General features: G+C 38.4%; 1 protein-coding gene across 22 annotated transcripts in view; it reads left to right on the top strand.

The window, feature by feature from the left end:
• DLG2 (discs large MAGUK scaffold protein 2) overlaps positions 1-16,545 on the top strand; it is a 1,023,852-nt gene that overhangs the window by 824,769 nt on the left and 182,538 nt on the right. The gene's annotated exons all lie outside the window — the stretch shown is intronic.

Raw genomic sequence — 16,545 nt, 5'->3', positions numbered from 1 at the left:
TCAGGTGGTGTCACTGGTTACTACAGAGAAGTTGGTGCTTGCTCCTTCACTCCCCATTGTGATGCAGCTGTAGACTGCTTTGTTAACAGGGACATGTAACTTGTTTCCATGTAGACATACAAAGCACTTATGCACACCCCAGAGTCTTCATGCATTTGCAGTGCCATGCCTGACTCTTCCTTCTCTCTTGTGCCAAGTGTGGACAGCATGCAGACAGGAGTGACAGAATGATTGCCAAAAACTAGTTTTCTTAGTTTGCTTTTGCACCACTCTGGGCACCAACCTCATTGCTGACTACAACTTCCACATGAGGGGAAGAGGAACACAGACTGAATCTCTTCTCTGTGGTGACCATTGACAGGACTCAAGGGAATGGCCTGGAGTTGTTTCAGGGGAGGTTTAGACTGGATAATAGAAAAATGTTCTTCACCCAGAGGGTGGTTGGGCACTGGAACAGGCTCCCCAGGGAAGTGGTCACAGCACCAAACCTGACAGAGTTCAAGAAGCATTTTGATGACACTATTGGGCACATGATATGACTCTTGGGGCTGGTCCTGTGTAGGGCTGGGAGTTGGACTGCATGATCTTTTTGGGTCCCTTCCAATTCAGCAGATTCTGTGATTCTGTAAAAGAAAAATTATATGAAAATGAGTCTGCAAAATAGCCTTTGGTGGGAATTTTGCTGGCTATCCCGACTTGCAGAGATAGGCATGTGGCAATGAGGACTGAATGTGAAATGGGAGAGAGCTTCAAAAAACTAATACTCTGGCTTTTCTGTCATTGCATTTGTGAAGTGAGTGCTGGAAGTTTGCTGTACAGCAAGGCACGTCATTGGCAGTTGTAGGAGGATTTTTTAGTGTTTGTGCGTCCATACTTTTCAATGTTACTTTTAAAACTGTGTTTCATGTGTATCTGTGTATTTGTGAAAAAAATTTTGTGCAGATCCTTACCTTCTTAATCACTTGAGCAGCTTCTCATACAAATTATCAGAGTGATGTCTGAATAAGAATGATCTGCCTACACAGCTTGGAGGGTAACACACAGCTAGTCTAGCTTGTGTCCCAAGAGTAATGTACCTGCACTGTTTTTTTTCCCTGCAATTATATGCCCTGCACCTCTGCAAAATGCTCTGAAATTTGCATCTATCCTAGAAATTTAGCCCTTTTATAAAGGAAGACAACTCAGTGTAAGGTAAGTACATTCTTTATGATGGTTGCTAGTTGCTTTTTAAACTGAAAAATATTTAAATTAGATGATAGGGAAAAAATCTACGCTCAGAGGATGGTGAGGCACTGGCACAGGTTGCCCAGACAGTGTGTGGGTGCCCCATCCCTGGAAGTGTTCAAGGCCAGGTAGGATGTGGCCTGAGCAACCTGGTGTAGTGGAAGGTGTTCACAGCAGGGAGGTTGGAGCTAGATGACCTTTAAGATCCTTTCCAAACCCAAACCGTTCTATGATTCTAATCCTTCTTAGCTGTTTCTAAGCCTCTCTCAATATTTACTACCAGAAGAGAGTTATGTTCTTATCATTCTTGCTTTGGATTCAGCAAAAATGTAAAATTATGCAGTCTGTGGTTACAAAAATTCACAATCAAAGTGTACCAAACAGGTTCTCAGGAACACCAGAGGTTCTGACAGTCAGTGGGTACTAACTCTGTGCTCTTCTGATTATTTTGTCAATAAGCGCAGCCACTTTTAGGGATCAGAAATGTGTGTTGTGGTGTTGGAATTTTATATGGTATTTCACCTAAAAAGCAAGCCATATGCTGAACTGCCTATGTAAATTAGTGCTGTAGCCTTAAGAACTAATTAATGAAATCAAAAATGGCTGCTGCTGACTTTCTCAGCAGATATGCATGGTCAGCCAATTATGAGAAGCTTTGTAATATAAACAACATTGTTAGCCAATAATCAGTGCCAAAGTGTCAAGCACCTGCGGAAGGTTACAGTCTTAAAGAGGTATATAAGTGTGTGTGCGTATGAATAAGGGGCCTGTTGCTGCTAACTTCGGTGAAGTCGTCTCAGCAGGTCACAAACCCGTCTCCCACGGTTACATTATGGAATAGCCAGTAAGTGTGTTTTGAAAGTAAAGAGAGAGCAATATAAGTATTAATTAGTGGACAGAAACTGTAAGTTTCAGTGTTAGCAGTCAACCTGGATTGGAATAAAGAGTTCATAAATTAATGTCCTTACTCAAAAACCTTATACATTTAGGGTTGTCATAAAATAGCCTAAGAAGAGGAGAAGCATCTGCAACATCATGAAAATAACTGCTGCAAAGGAAAATGCTGTCCTGAGCACAGTAACTGCCATATTCTGTCTTGTTGGTGCATTCCCCATAAACATTTTATTTCATGTAAAATTCCATCCATTATGTCTAATAAGTGACTATATGAGATGAGTTTAATGTACTGGGTATGAAACACCATCACTTCTGGGCTAATGGAATTCAGTCCCTACCAGTGTTTTAGTAAGGGCAGGCATGGCTGGAGCCTGAGCTTTACCTAAAAGCTATTTTCAAGAAAATTAGGAGTGTGGTCATCTATTTTTTGTTTGAATCCTTTCATTATGAAAAATCAGGGAGTTTTACTAAATGGACTTTTTCATGAATTCATCTGGTTTCCATGGAAATTTTCATCTGCTAAATGAAACATCTCACTTCAAAATCAGAGGAATTCAGAAAAAGTCCAAATTATTTCCATTTGAAATTGCTTTTGTTGTATCTTTCAATTATACAGTTTGGGTATCTCATATCTGCACTTTCTGCTTCTTAGATTCTGCTCACTTCACCCAGGATATTCCCTAGACAAAAGCCTGTAAGATGCCTCATTGTTTGGCCTTTAGAGCAGAATAGAAGTGCAGGAACACACCAGAACTGTTTTCCAAATGCGAATATTTTCAGTTGACTGCCAGAAATATAATCATTCTATTAGAAGTGAGGGAGAGAAATGAATTGTGGTGAATGTGTCTTTCTCAGAAAGGGATACAGTTTACCACCATTAGGAAACAAGTTGTGTTCATACTTTTTAAGTTGCATTTCATTTCCAGACACGCTCCTGTTAGAGATCTTTCTGTGATGTTTCAAATTAAGGCTATAGGTGGCATAAAGCAACATGGGAAAATCTGAGGGTGCTGAGAAATTAACAATATTATAAGTGTTAGGCCTGCCCACAATGTTCAAAGAAGTATCATTTAAAGCTTTAATTAATTAATTAATTATATTCCCTTCCACGTAAACAAGGGGAAATAAAGATGGTGGCTTTGTTGGTGTTACCCAATCGATCTTAGAGTGAAAACTCCTGGTAGCATCTTTCTGCCAGGAAAAGCAGATAACATTCACTGGATTGGGATGTTGTGCTAGAAGCCCAGATTCAGGTGGCTTAAAGCCAGTGTGCCTGCCAATATGCCCACCAATACTATATAGTATAGTGTGTGTGTGTGTATATATAAATAAATATTATTATATACATATAGTAGGTAGTATATAAATATTTGTATAAATATATAAATGTTGTTATTATTATGTTCAACATTCTCTGTTTAACAATGCCAATACACACAACAGAAAGACGGGAAAGCTTTAGGCTGTCCAAATGTGGGTCCAAAAGCAGTAACTGAATGGTTGACACTTCTCTTTTGTGTGAATAAAGGATCAGATGTGATACTGTGCTTTCTGTTAAGATGTTTGTTATGGTAAGAGACTGATAAAAAACAGCTACAGAAAAATTAGTATTTTCCACTGGCATAATTGCTGTGCCTCTTGCAACAGAGTTTTACCTTCTGTAAAGAAATTAAAGGGTATGGCATTGTCACTTTGATAGATTCTCTATAACAGTCTACCTGGAGTCTCTCATCTTCTGCTTAGGAGAGATTTTTGCCTTTGAAATCTCTGAATGTATTTCTCACTTCACCAAGAATGAACAATAGCACAATATATTTCTCAGCTCCTCTTACCACATCCATGGGAAGATGTGTTGTCTTTAGCATTTCTAGATCTGGAAAACAATTCTGAGAGATGCGCGGTTGATACTGAGACCTTAATATCATCCATTGAGTTCCAAGTGGTTCATAAAGCTGTCTTAGTACTCAAAAAAAAATTAATATGAAGTTAAAATAATGACTGCTTATTGCTGTTTGCACTTATATTGCATTCTCTTTTGTCTCTTTACATTGTTTCCAAGTTTTGAAACTGAGTCATATTTAATTTTCTTGTATCAGGACAGTAAATAAAATGGCAGTTACTGAGCCATCTGCTTTCTAAAACATTTAAGTGATTTATGGCTGCAGTAGACAATGTATTAACATTCTGTTTGTGAAATTAAAAATATAATAGCTGGAAAACCACATACAAGCTCAAAGGAAACTATAAAACTGCCAAATAATTAATGGCTACCACCAAGTGGTAGGTAGTGTTAAAAAAAAAGGTAAGTAAATTTATTCAAAAACAAAATAGGATTTGGATTCTTTAATAGTTTCTATTTCAAACTTTGCATAAGAAATAATACAGCATTCACTATTCTATTTCCAAAGAAAATAATAGTATAACCAGTTTTAAAGTTAGCCCTAGCAGAACACTAACACCAATCACTAATTTTACACTGGGCCATGGAAACAAGGGGACTTGGAGCATGGAGCAGGCAGTGGGCTGGAGCTGCAGAGGGAAAGGACTGCAGAGGGAAAGGACTGCAGAGGGCAAGGGCTGCAAAACCCCTTTGCCTGTTTTGCCAGAGCCTTGGAAAGCCACGCAGGCAACTGCTTTCAGCCTGGCAGGAGGGATCAGGGTCCCTCAGCTGCTGGTAGGAGGGACGAGCCTGTCTCTCTGAGGCTCTCCCTTTCTTCTCCATCCCAGCTCTGCCCCTTCTCTCTTTCCCCCTCCTTTTCATTACAGAAGTGGCCCGGGCTTTCATCCTTAGAACAGAAAAGATCACTTTTTCCTGTGCCTCAAATGAATCTGAAACTTTGTGTGTAAGACACTGGTTCCCAGTCTTCCAATGTGATTATCATAAAGAAGAGTTCTGTGAGGGGTTTTTTTCCAAGCCTGGAAAGGTGCTTTCACATCTTTTCCTTGTTTCCCCACAGATTTTCACTCTCAATTCATGGTCTGTTGTGACAATGACAGCAGAAGAGGGCTTCTTGACCTCGCCATTAAAGCATAAGATTGACAACCAGGCATCGTGGGTTCTTCTTAACTCTGCCACTTGCATTTGCATTGCTTATCAAGGTTTTGGTTTTGGCATATTTTGCCTTTTTCCTCTAGGTTATTCTACTGCTATGGCATTGCAAACCACTTCGGTCCTTTATATGGTGTTTGTAAAATGAGGTGTGATGTAGCAAGGGGTAATGCAGCATGACAATAAGATCGTTGTGAAATTTGATGAGAAGCCTGTTCAGCACTTCCCATTCACCAAAGCAGTCCTGCTGAGCTCATTGGGTGTTTGTTGAAGCCAGGGGGACTTTTAGTGAATAATGTGCAAAAACAGGTTCTTTGACTGTGGCTTAATCCTAAGATACATTTTGTGACTTCAGTGGAAGCTGTGCATGTTCAACAATTGTCATATCTGTCTATTTTCTTTTGTGAAGTACTTGGAGATCTGCTGGGCAACCAGACTTCTATTCAAGCTTTAGTATGCACTGCCATAAGCTTTAGTATGCACTGCTAATTTGGGGCATGTCTTTGGGCATAAGTAATGGCTGTGAGCACCATGGTTAGCATTGTATTTTGGGGACAAGAATCCTGCATTAAATGTAAGAATAATTCATGATTTTTAAGGGGTTTCAATATGCTCATGGATTCAGTTAATTGTGTGCAATTTTTAAAAATGTTTTTATATTTTAGACAATACAGGACTCCTTAAGTCTTTTTATTTTTTGTGACTTGAGGTCCTAAGCCCCTTACCTTACATGGTAGTATAGTCTGTATGTTTTCCAGTCTGGAAACAAAACTAATTGTTCTATAAGGAGCTTTAGGATTTAAAACTCTCTAAGGAGGTTTATTGATAAAAGTTGGGATTTCTCTTCATTTTTATATCAAGACTGCAATGCATTATTTAAAGCAACATAACTTACTTTATAAACAGTTTTTTGAGAATTCATGAGTAAACATACTTATAAAACAGTTTTATTAATAGGTCTCTTAAATTATTTAATACTTGAAGCCAGATATTTTGAGTGCCTTCTTCAATAGATGTTGCCATATAATATTTTCATTCAAAGAATTACACAAGGAGTTTTCCCCTTTATAAAACTGAATATTCTCAATAGGTCTGATGCCAAAGGCATGTTGCCTTCTTTTTCTTAATGGCTGTCACATGTCACTGTTCTGAGGCAGCTATTTTCATGTTTCCAATTTTTAATCTCCCTTGGTTTTCTTTTCCTTACAACCAGATCTGTAAACTTCTGAGGTTTGTAAATCTTGCTTGGGGCTAAATATATATATCCCTGTAATGTATTTGACCTTAAATTATTGATATGTATGTTCAATTGTAACTTTATATTAATGCAGTTTTTGTCTGGGAATTATTATATAATGCTATTCAAGAAGTTCTCAATTGCTTTTGTGTAAGAAATTTAGATATTAAATAGTGAGATAAATTCCTAGAGTATTCATTGTATTCTTACTGACTGGGGAGATTTGCTTCTTCATATCTGTGGTAAAGGTTGCTGGGGCTTGTGTAGTTCTCATTTATGGGGTAGTATTTTACTGAATTTAGGATTAATTCTTTTGTACTGCTATAGTCCCTAGAAGACCCACTTACAGATAGTATTAAGGCACTGTAAAAACACAGAGTATAAGAAATTCTAGGTGTCTCTGACAGCTGACAAAACGCACTAAACAGGCAAAGACAGACAAATATCCCAAGGGAGCAGTGAGGTGATATTGGCCAGTGTGGCACAGTGGGAGTCCAACTATGTCAGGTTTTCCTGCATGTACTAAAGTCAAGGACTTGAAGAACAGCTGTGAAAGTAGTGTACAGATATTCCCAAATTTTTACTCTAGACTTTAGGGAATCCCTGAAAGAAAGTATGAGGGACCTGTCCAAACATGTGACAGGTCAGATACCCAATGTAATGGGCCACATAGAGAGAGAGGGAAGTCCTCCAGATAGTGCATGAAGTTTGCAAAGGACTGTCTAAAGCCCTTCTAGTAGTTATTGTTAGTGCTGAGGGAGAGGGGCGAGAGGGGAGCTCGGACTGGCCACCAGCACACTGGTGCTGTTCTTCTGTGATGGTCCAGAGGGATGTGACTGCTTTTGTCAAGGCCGTAGGGTGGCAATTTCAAGCCCGTGGGACTGTCATACAGTGACAAATGTGACAAAATGTGACATGCTGAAAGTGCGTATGAAAATTATCACCAAGTAAACTTCTCCAAGTCAATGACAGTCTTTCACAGTGCCCATGGGCACACGAGAAGGGTCATGTGACCAAATGTGAGACATGCGGACACATACACAGGTGTTCTTTCCTGATCCTGATCCCCTCTCTTATTCTGTGCTTTTGACTGAATTTTTCCTATAAACAAATTTATCCAATTTCTTTGCATGCCATAAAAACATTGGATCTTTTAAATCAAAATTGTAAAGGTTTTCAATGCAGCATATAAACACTTTACAGGCATGACTCACATTTGATTTTCGTAACAGTGGAAAGATCAAATTTACGAGTCAAAAAATGTAAACATGCATTGTTACCCTAATATAATCCTATTCCAGTGTCACTTCTGGCATTCAGTCCAACCTTCCATCTCATCATTGTACAGAGCTGATGTACAGATTTACTTCTGCAAGCTGCAGTTTGGAGATATGCCATGAAACTGCAAGGACCTCTTCATGGTGCTGTTGTAGCCAATGGCATGTCATGCTTTTGGTCACAGAAAGGTTCTTTAAAAGATGAATATAAAAATGCAATAAATGAATAAGTAAACAACAATAACACATAACATGCAATTATTACTTAGGTTTTTAATAAGTGAAATTAAATAAGGATTTTTCTATTAAATAGTCTAAAATTATTTATAGCATGTTAAATGTATTTGCGTTTATTTCTCTCTAGGCTGGGAATATTTAATGCACAGTAATCCGTATATAAAGTTCAAAACTTGTGATTTTATTTATCATATTAAACTTACAGCATTCTCAATCAACAAGAGCCAGATAAGAAAATACAAAACTAGTACTACCCATATGTCAAATTATCTATACAAAAGCTATGTAAAAAATTGCTTTATCTATTGTTTGTACTATATTTCAATTAATTTGTCCAAATAATTAAAATGCAGCTTCTAATAGTAAGATGGTAATGACAAGAAAATGAAAAAATGTGATGTGTTCATGAATAAAAGAACAAGAAAAGTAAGAGATAAAAAAAAAATATTTCATTTAGGTTTTGTTTGAAAATAGTGGAGTAAATTATTTTTTTCTGAATCTTTCACCAGCAGGCTCATTTTCCTTGAGGATATTCTTTGTTATCCTATTCCAAAGCACAAAGATTTTCAGCTTAAACATTTTTCAGATTATGGCCTTTTATATATTTTCCTTCAAATTTTAGTCTGACTATTGAAGATAGTTAACTGAGATAAAACTCAGAAGAGATAGAAAGAAATTTTTCGTAACTTGAGAGAAACTAATTTTTGAAGCAACAGGAAAACTTTTTCTATAGGTTGTTTTAGCAACTGAAAAATGCTGCTGAAAAGATATAACTGAATCTGATATGCTGGGAGGTTGTGTAACTTCAGCCATGAGGATGAGCATTTATGTTGACCAAAGTATGAATTTTGTTAATGTTACCTCAGTATTATCTGAGAAATGTTTTCAGATCTGCATTGTAAACACTGAATCCTCTGGGCCTTATGAGAGAGAAATCTTTTGTTACACAGCACAGTTTATTACTTTGTTGTTAAACAATTCCATTTCATGACATTATGGTAGAATCCTTGGGCCAGGAGTTCTCATCATTTTGTCTTCTGCACAAGTACAACTAGTACATCACAGCTCATGTAGAACTGTGATAATGATCAGCCTTTGCAAAGCCATCCATGGCTCATGTCTCTGAATGGCCTTGTGAAGCTGACAAACATCACATAAAGCATTAGAGGGGAATTTAGAGGCATTTGTTAGCTAACTTTAAAAATAGATCTGTTTCCCCTCTTTGTTGCAAAGAATTTCTAAGACAGTGAATGGCACCTGTAGTCATGGTTCTTTCCTCTTGCAGAACTTCCAGTAACTCTGTGTGCACACACATGACTACAAAATATCTTGGGTGCTTGTGTGTATTTTAAGCCAACATACATAACAAAAGCTTAAGCAAGTAGTTCTGAAGTCAGCACTAGCTGAGACAAAATAGAGACAGAGCAAGACAACATGTATGTAATTTGGTCAAATATTATATTTAGTATTATATTATTATTTTTTTACTGGTTTTGCCACTCCAGAAGAGAGTTCTTTTGATTCTAATTAATCTGTATGCTAGGGAAGACTTTATAAATGGAAAGGCTTTTGTTAGCTGCAGATCTGTGCTTCATTATGTCAACAGCTTCTAGACCTCTACCCAAAACTATATTTCTTAAGCAAAGCTTTCACCCAGTGATGGCCAGAAGAATTTCCTAGAGAGAGACACCTGTAAGTTAAAGTTAAGTGCTCAGGCTACAAGCCCATGTGCTAGCAGGCTCTCAGCTCTTTGCAAGATCAAGTTCTCTTTGACCAGGAGCAGGAGCTGCAATGCTTAGGCACCCTCACACCTTGATGGTCTCGATGCAGTTGTGGCATTTTCTTGTTGTGCTGCAGCAAGACACAACTGTAAATTTGAGGGTGAGGCCTCTAATAAAAACTCAGTCCTTTTATATGCCTTATGCAATAAAAACAGAACAGTTTTTTGGGTGGAGAAAAGACCTTTGCAAGCAAATATTGGCCATGGTTTAGACATTAGCTCAAAAAACATGGCTTTGCCATTCAGCATTTAAAACACAGCCAAACCATTTTACCCTTATGGACATGCATGAGTTGGTCTGAAAACCAGAAAATAGTCCCTGGAGACCACTAGGGTATATGTAGGCATAGGACCTTCTGTAGACATAGACTTGCATGAGTCATCTTAGTGGCAGCAACTGTACTCTTTAGATGAGTCTGTGTGACTTGCTCTGGCTATAATCCTGATAACAAAATAAAAGCTTTGTTTATGATTCCAGTTCTAAACTTGAGTTTTCCATGAATATTTACCTTATGTGGAAAAAAGCAACCAAACAACAACAACGACCTCCCCCATAAAACACAAAACCTCCCAAGGAAACAAACAAAAAAACACAACAAAAAACCCAAGCTTGAACAAAAATCTGCCTTCTATGGTTACATTTCTCTCACATCACTTGGTCTCTAGTCTATGTGGTCCACTCTGGCACAAATTTGGTTTTTTCTATATTTGAGTTTCAGTTCAGTCACTGACTGTTATGGGTTCTTTTAGAACAATTGCCTCTTAGAGTGCATCACATTTAAGAAGAAATCACACAATCTAAAGAACACTTTGATCTTTTTCAAACCATGGTGCTTTACAAAATTCAGTTAACTTTCCCATTGTGATTCCTTTTAGCCAAAGTAGGCAAAGAGTATGGAGTAATCATTTTACTTATTGACCAAAAGCTGACTAATTCACTGCCTGTTTCTCCTGCTTTTACCAACGCTTGCTAATGTTTGGGTTATGGATGCTACAGTGGATGTTTACTTAATTTTGAGTGACTATTTCTTGCAGCTTTGGTTTCATAATTTTATGAAAGAATTTAAAGGGCAGAGAATACTTGAATTGATGTTTTATAGATAAACTCTGTCAGTATTAGCTTGGTGATTACTTTGAAAAGGAATTTATTACTGCTTATCAAAATGAGATCAATATATCATGTTATGAGAACTTTGCATCTAGATGCTATGTGGCTGATCTCATCTTTATTTTCTTCCTCTTCCTTTTTCAGTTTTCATTTCCATCTCTTTTATATTGTACCCTGATTTTATACAGATTTGTAAAAGGGTGGATTTATAGGATAGTGCTTATTGTATTGAGTTAAGCCTATTTTTCTTTATTTAAATCTGGAGGATTTTGCTCTCAGGAATAAATCATCTGAGTTCTTTAATGTACCTGTTATAAATACTACAGCTTTTCTCTTCTCATCCTTGAGGTAAAGCTGTCGTTAATTGAGTATTTTTAATTTAGGCTTGATTCTCCTCTGTTTAATTAAGAGTGGAATCCAAAGAAAATTGCAAAAGTGCTATGAATTTGATAGCACGAACTGAAACAATTTTGGTCCAGTTCTGAGCACAGCTCAGAGCAGAGACATAACAGAGAACTGCAGTGGCCTTTAGAAGTCTTGCTCAGGTGTATCTGCACCGTGGGTTCAGGGTTCAAAACTTTAGTTCAACCTTAAATTTGTTTGCTTTTTATGTGGTCTACACTGCTGCATCTTGTTTAATTTTGTTCAGGTTCCAATTTACGCTTCCTATTATTACATCTAAAATATTCTATCTGAGTCTTCTTTTGTTGGCACTCATTCTAGCCATTTAAATGCATCAGTGAATACCTGACTAAAATATTCATGGAAGGTGCTTTATCCATGCATAATTTTACTTCTTGACTTCAAATCATGACCTCTCTTCTATACTGTAGTCTAACCCAGAACTGTTTTGTCTCTAACAGTCCTCTACCTATGTAAATAAGAAATCTTGTGTTATGCTGTCAGATATCTTCCCTGATGTATTGCTTCTGGTTATTGTCTCTATCCTTATGTCTAACTCATTCAAATCCTTCATTACTCTTATTTTGTTTTCCCCACAGTCATCTAAGAGAATACTGTTTTGCCTTTTTTTATTATTACTTCTAATGCGACAGTAGAAACTAGTTGATAACTTTTCAGTGGATTAGGCTTTATTAGAAAATTTCAATTGTGCAGAATTGGCATTTTGAAAACTCCATATGACAACTGGAAATTAGGAAAATTGCTTTTACATGTGGCAGTCAGAGTTTACAGCTGCTCCCAATTCCCTTATTCCCATACTGTCTCTCTCTACTCAGCAATCTGTTCATGCAGACTATTCAATTCAAGTGACTTCAGCAGCTTCAGGATCAAGCCCAACACTGGAAAAGGAAGAGCATTTCTAGTTTTTCAGTAGTTTAGTTTCAGTTCCAATTTGAGAGAATTTTGCTTCCAAAAATCAAGTCTTTTCTGAAGATGGAGAGTATGTTTCTGGCTCTGCAAACCTCTTCACCCTGGCACTGTATGCAACCGTAGGCTGGGTAGGTCAGAGCTCAGTGGTTCATCCTCTCTCAAGTGCATTGAGGAAGAGCATGCATTGCACTGGGTGCTAATGGAGAGCCCTTTTGACAAAGGCATGTTTTTTCTATCCTATATTTTCTCTGCGCACCTAGTCTTGTAGTATATGTCTGATGTATGTGATCTCTGTGTCTCAGTCCCTGCTCACCTACAGACATACCTCCCCTCTCTTCTGCTCTGTTCTCTCTGCATCCTATTCAAAATTCTCTGCTTCTGCTTCTTTTCCTTTTTCCTGCTTTGGCACAGTCCTTTATCGTATGTCTGTGATTTAACATTCTTAAACTTCTTTCCCCTGCGATGTCTATTGCTTCATCTGTTAGGATGTATCCCAGCAGCCCACATGTCTTTCCAGAGGGCTTCCCAATGCCATGCAAACCTCAGTCTCTTCGGAACACATCAGCCTGGGAGCCAGTCATTCAGAACAGTGCTACTGTGGCAGAAGGATGGACTGGCTGAACTGTCTATTCCTGCTCTTGTCTGTTTGTTCCCAAGGTCTGTGGTCGAGCATGTGACTGCTTTTCTTCCTGACCTAAAGAGCAGTTTTGTTTCTGAACCTATGAACTCAAAGATCTATGACAAACTAATTTAATTCAGGCTGAATTTGAACTTTACAGACACTGCAGCTGATTCTCAACACCTCCTCCACGTGGGGCTCATTGTTTCTAATAGAATACCTTTCCAATATTGACCAAGCTTCTCAAGTGCTTTGTCTGCACACTATTATAGCTCTTTAATGGTATGGTTTAAATGTATTGAACAATGGTGTATTGCATTGAACCAAATCCCAAAATTTGTCTTAGTGCTGTATAAACAAATGATGTAGAGCCATTCTTGACCCCTGAGATCCCACACCTGGCTACTCTGCCTGTGACGAAGGAAAAACCAGCAAAGCCAGCGCAACAGCGACATCATGGGCTGGCTTTGATGAGTCACAGGTTGTTGCACCTGCTCTGAATTTTAAAAAAAGTAAAAATTTTTAAAAAGGTAAAACAGCTCTTAAATAAATATTATTTTATTATAAAGATTACTGTAGTTGAAATTGCATAGCAACTGTGTGTGTGCCCTGTGTTCACATTGTACAATCCACATGGCAAGTGCTTGGGGATAGATTCACTCCTAAAAGCTTAGCAGGTGCAAACAGCCAAAACTGTTCTCTGTGAAAACATATCATTGTCTTCAGCCCTCCTCCAAATTTTTTCTGATCTTTAATTTGTAGCTGATGCTCAGCTGGAGTCTTAATGACTGGCAGCTGTCACACATGTTGGCACAACATGTCTCACAAGTGTTACTAGTCATTGTTTTTCTGGCATGGACTCACTTCTGCTGTACACCAGGAGTCTGGCTCCAACACAGAATCTATGTGCTGCTAATTTTTTGCCTTTTAAGGTATGGAGAAGGTAAGCGATAATAAGAAAAAATAAGGTAGCAAGTTAATAAGGATTCAAATCAGTTTTCATGGCAGTTTTTAATGACTGCACTCCCTGCTTCATCTAGATCCCACTCAGGTGGCTCTCCTTTTTGTGACTTGCTCTGTAGTGCAGCAGTGCTGCATCTCATTTGGCAGCCCAAGCTGATGTTTATTTCATTCATTCCTCTGAGACTCTCACAAATGCAGGAATTGTTTTTAGAGTGGGGATATATGGTTTGTTTCTCTTTCTGAGAGGAGTCAGATTTTTCTCTTTGGAAAAACAATCAAGACTTCATTTCTGCTCAACTACCTAAATTCTCTAAATCTTCTTGTTCTTTCTCAAAACTCACAGACTTTTTTTGCTGTGGATTAACGTTGGGTGGGTCACACTCTCCTGGCAAGTCACAATATCATAATCAAATCAAATTCCTGAGCAGTAACTGCACGTTGAAAGCATTTATCCTTTCAGCTATACTATGGCTGCAGGACAGAGGCTCCAGAGGTGCCAGCCCTCCTGCCACTCCCCTGGCCTTCGGCATCACCAGGAGCAGGATACCACTCTCTCCCTCTGCAACAGGGTCAATTCATACCTTTACTTACTTGAGATAAGGTTTTCAAGTGTTGCCCAGCCTCAAGAAAGTGGCGTAGCAGTTAGATCCAGAAATGTGATAAATCACATCATTCATGAACCGACTCTTTGGGGAAATCAGCCATTCTCAGGGGGGTTGTGCTGGCGGCCTGCATATACATATTTGTAAGGCTGTTATCTGGTGATGTGTTTGTTTATCAGGAAAGAACAGGGAAATTGGTATGACCAGCGAGAGGGTTTTATTCTGTAATGTGGAGTTTTATCAACTGCAAGTTTGGGGGGTTTCTTCCCAATTTTGAACATTAATATTATGATTCTGCTTTTTAAAATTTGCATGTGCTTTATGCAGTCAATCTGCTGTTCATGTAACTGAAGTGAAGGAGGGCTCAGTTAACATCACAGAGGGAGGTTACCCACCCCCTAGGGAGCAGCTGACTAGCCCAAGTCCAAAGACAGCTCATCTCCTGCAAACAGTGGGTGCATCACAGCAGCAAGATGTAATAGCAGAATGGAGGTATCTGCTATTTTGGCAGCCAGAGTGATTTTCAAGGCAGAGGAGCCCTAAGATGGCAATGTTTCACTGACTCACCTGTCTCAGTGACACCGCAGAAAGAGAGACAAGTGAGGATGGTGGGCTGGAGGTGGGCCTGTTAACTCTACTGTCAGGATGATAATAAAACTCTAACTAAGTCAGCAGAAGCAATTTAGTGCAAGAGGCATTAGAGCTCATTATGAACTCCCCAGGGAGTCCAGCTCCCAATCCAGCTATCTCCCCTGGAAACTTACAGGGCCTTATGAACAGCAGTGATAACTAGAAAACAGTGCAAGATCTAGTCAAGGAAGTTTTACTGTTTTTCTGTGGACACACAGAAAATTTTCATTGCAGCTTTGCACTTTAGTTGTAGGAACTGTTCATACTCAGCTCTGATCTTGCATTATGAAAACCTGCGTATATGGGTTGGGAGATTTACAGGAAACCCTTCTAACCAGTCTCAAGTTAGTATTAGTCAATATTATAGCATGGTCATTCTGTGGGAAGTAGAAATCTGGGAATTGCAGGGGAGAAAGCGCTATGGCTTGAATATATAGCTGCCTTGGAATGGTCCATTTCAAAGTGAGGCAGAATCACCCTGCTCTTTAGTACATGTCCATACAGAGTAGAAAAGCACAGCAACAGGATGCTGAAGAACACTTAGTTGCAGCAAAGGAGTTTAATATTGTTTATATGGAAGGAAAATAAATAACAACTATTAAATGTTTGAACAGAATCATAGTATGTATAATGAATTTAGTATATAATATAGAAGTTTCCCATCAAGAAGGACAAAATAAAAAATAATGCAAACCAAAACATAAAAGAAAAATCTTATGTAGGTTGCACAAGGTCATGGCTGGCAGATGTTATGTCATGTGTCACTGCATGTGTGCATGCTTCTTTATTTAATTAAATGGAATAATGACTCTTCTTGACAGAAAAGGACCCCAGGGTGCTGATCTCATGTACCAGTCATGACAAGGAGCCAAAAAATTGGGGACAAGTGTGAATGATGTGTTTGGGAAAGACTTGTGCAGTTTCCTTTTCTGTTTTCAAAATACACAAAGCACTTGTCAGTGTAGGGAGCACAAAAAGGTCTCCTTAATACAGGTAGTGTTTACTTATGTGTGTTTTATTTCAGGAGGGGGATACATATCCCACTCTCTCCACTTCTGCTGCAGCTGTGCACAGGATCTGTGGGTTTGTAGTCCTTGTCTTTGCTCTGGGACAGACATAATAAAAGAGAGCAGCAGTACAGGGACCTGCAATATGTAAAGGCCATATTTTATTTGCTTTGGTGGTGCTTTGCTTGTTTCTTGGTTGGTCTGCAGAGGCCACTGGGGCTGTGAGTAGTTTTTGTGCTAGAAAGCTCTTTCCAGTTCTCTCCTGACACATTTATTGTACCTGGAACTTGCACGTCCCCCTTGAAAGGCAACACACTCATTACTTATGAATTATGTTTAGTCAGAGTCCAGAAGATAAGAAGGTTGAAAGAGAACTTTAACACGGGACAATTGTGATTGGTTTTTCAGTTATTCCATTGTTGTAAAGAAGAAACAGTAATGATTCAGTAGCCATTTTCTGTACATAAGCAATGTTTCCATTCAGTTTAGAACATAAACAGCCAGATAACACATTTGCTTAGCTTCCAGGAGGTATTTTTGCGTCTTTTAATAAATGTTTCCATTAGATTTAATAATTTATTTT

The sequence above is a fragment of the Pithys albifrons genome, chromosome 1, assembly GCF_047495875.1.
Source record: "Pithys albifrons albifrons isolate INPA30051 chromosome 1, PitAlb_v1, whole genome shotgun sequence".
Lineage (NCBI taxonomy): Eukaryota > Metazoa > Chordata > Aves > Passeriformes > Thamnophilidae > Pithys > Pithys albifrons.
This window is presented reverse-complemented; position numbering and strand designations above follow the sequence as displayed.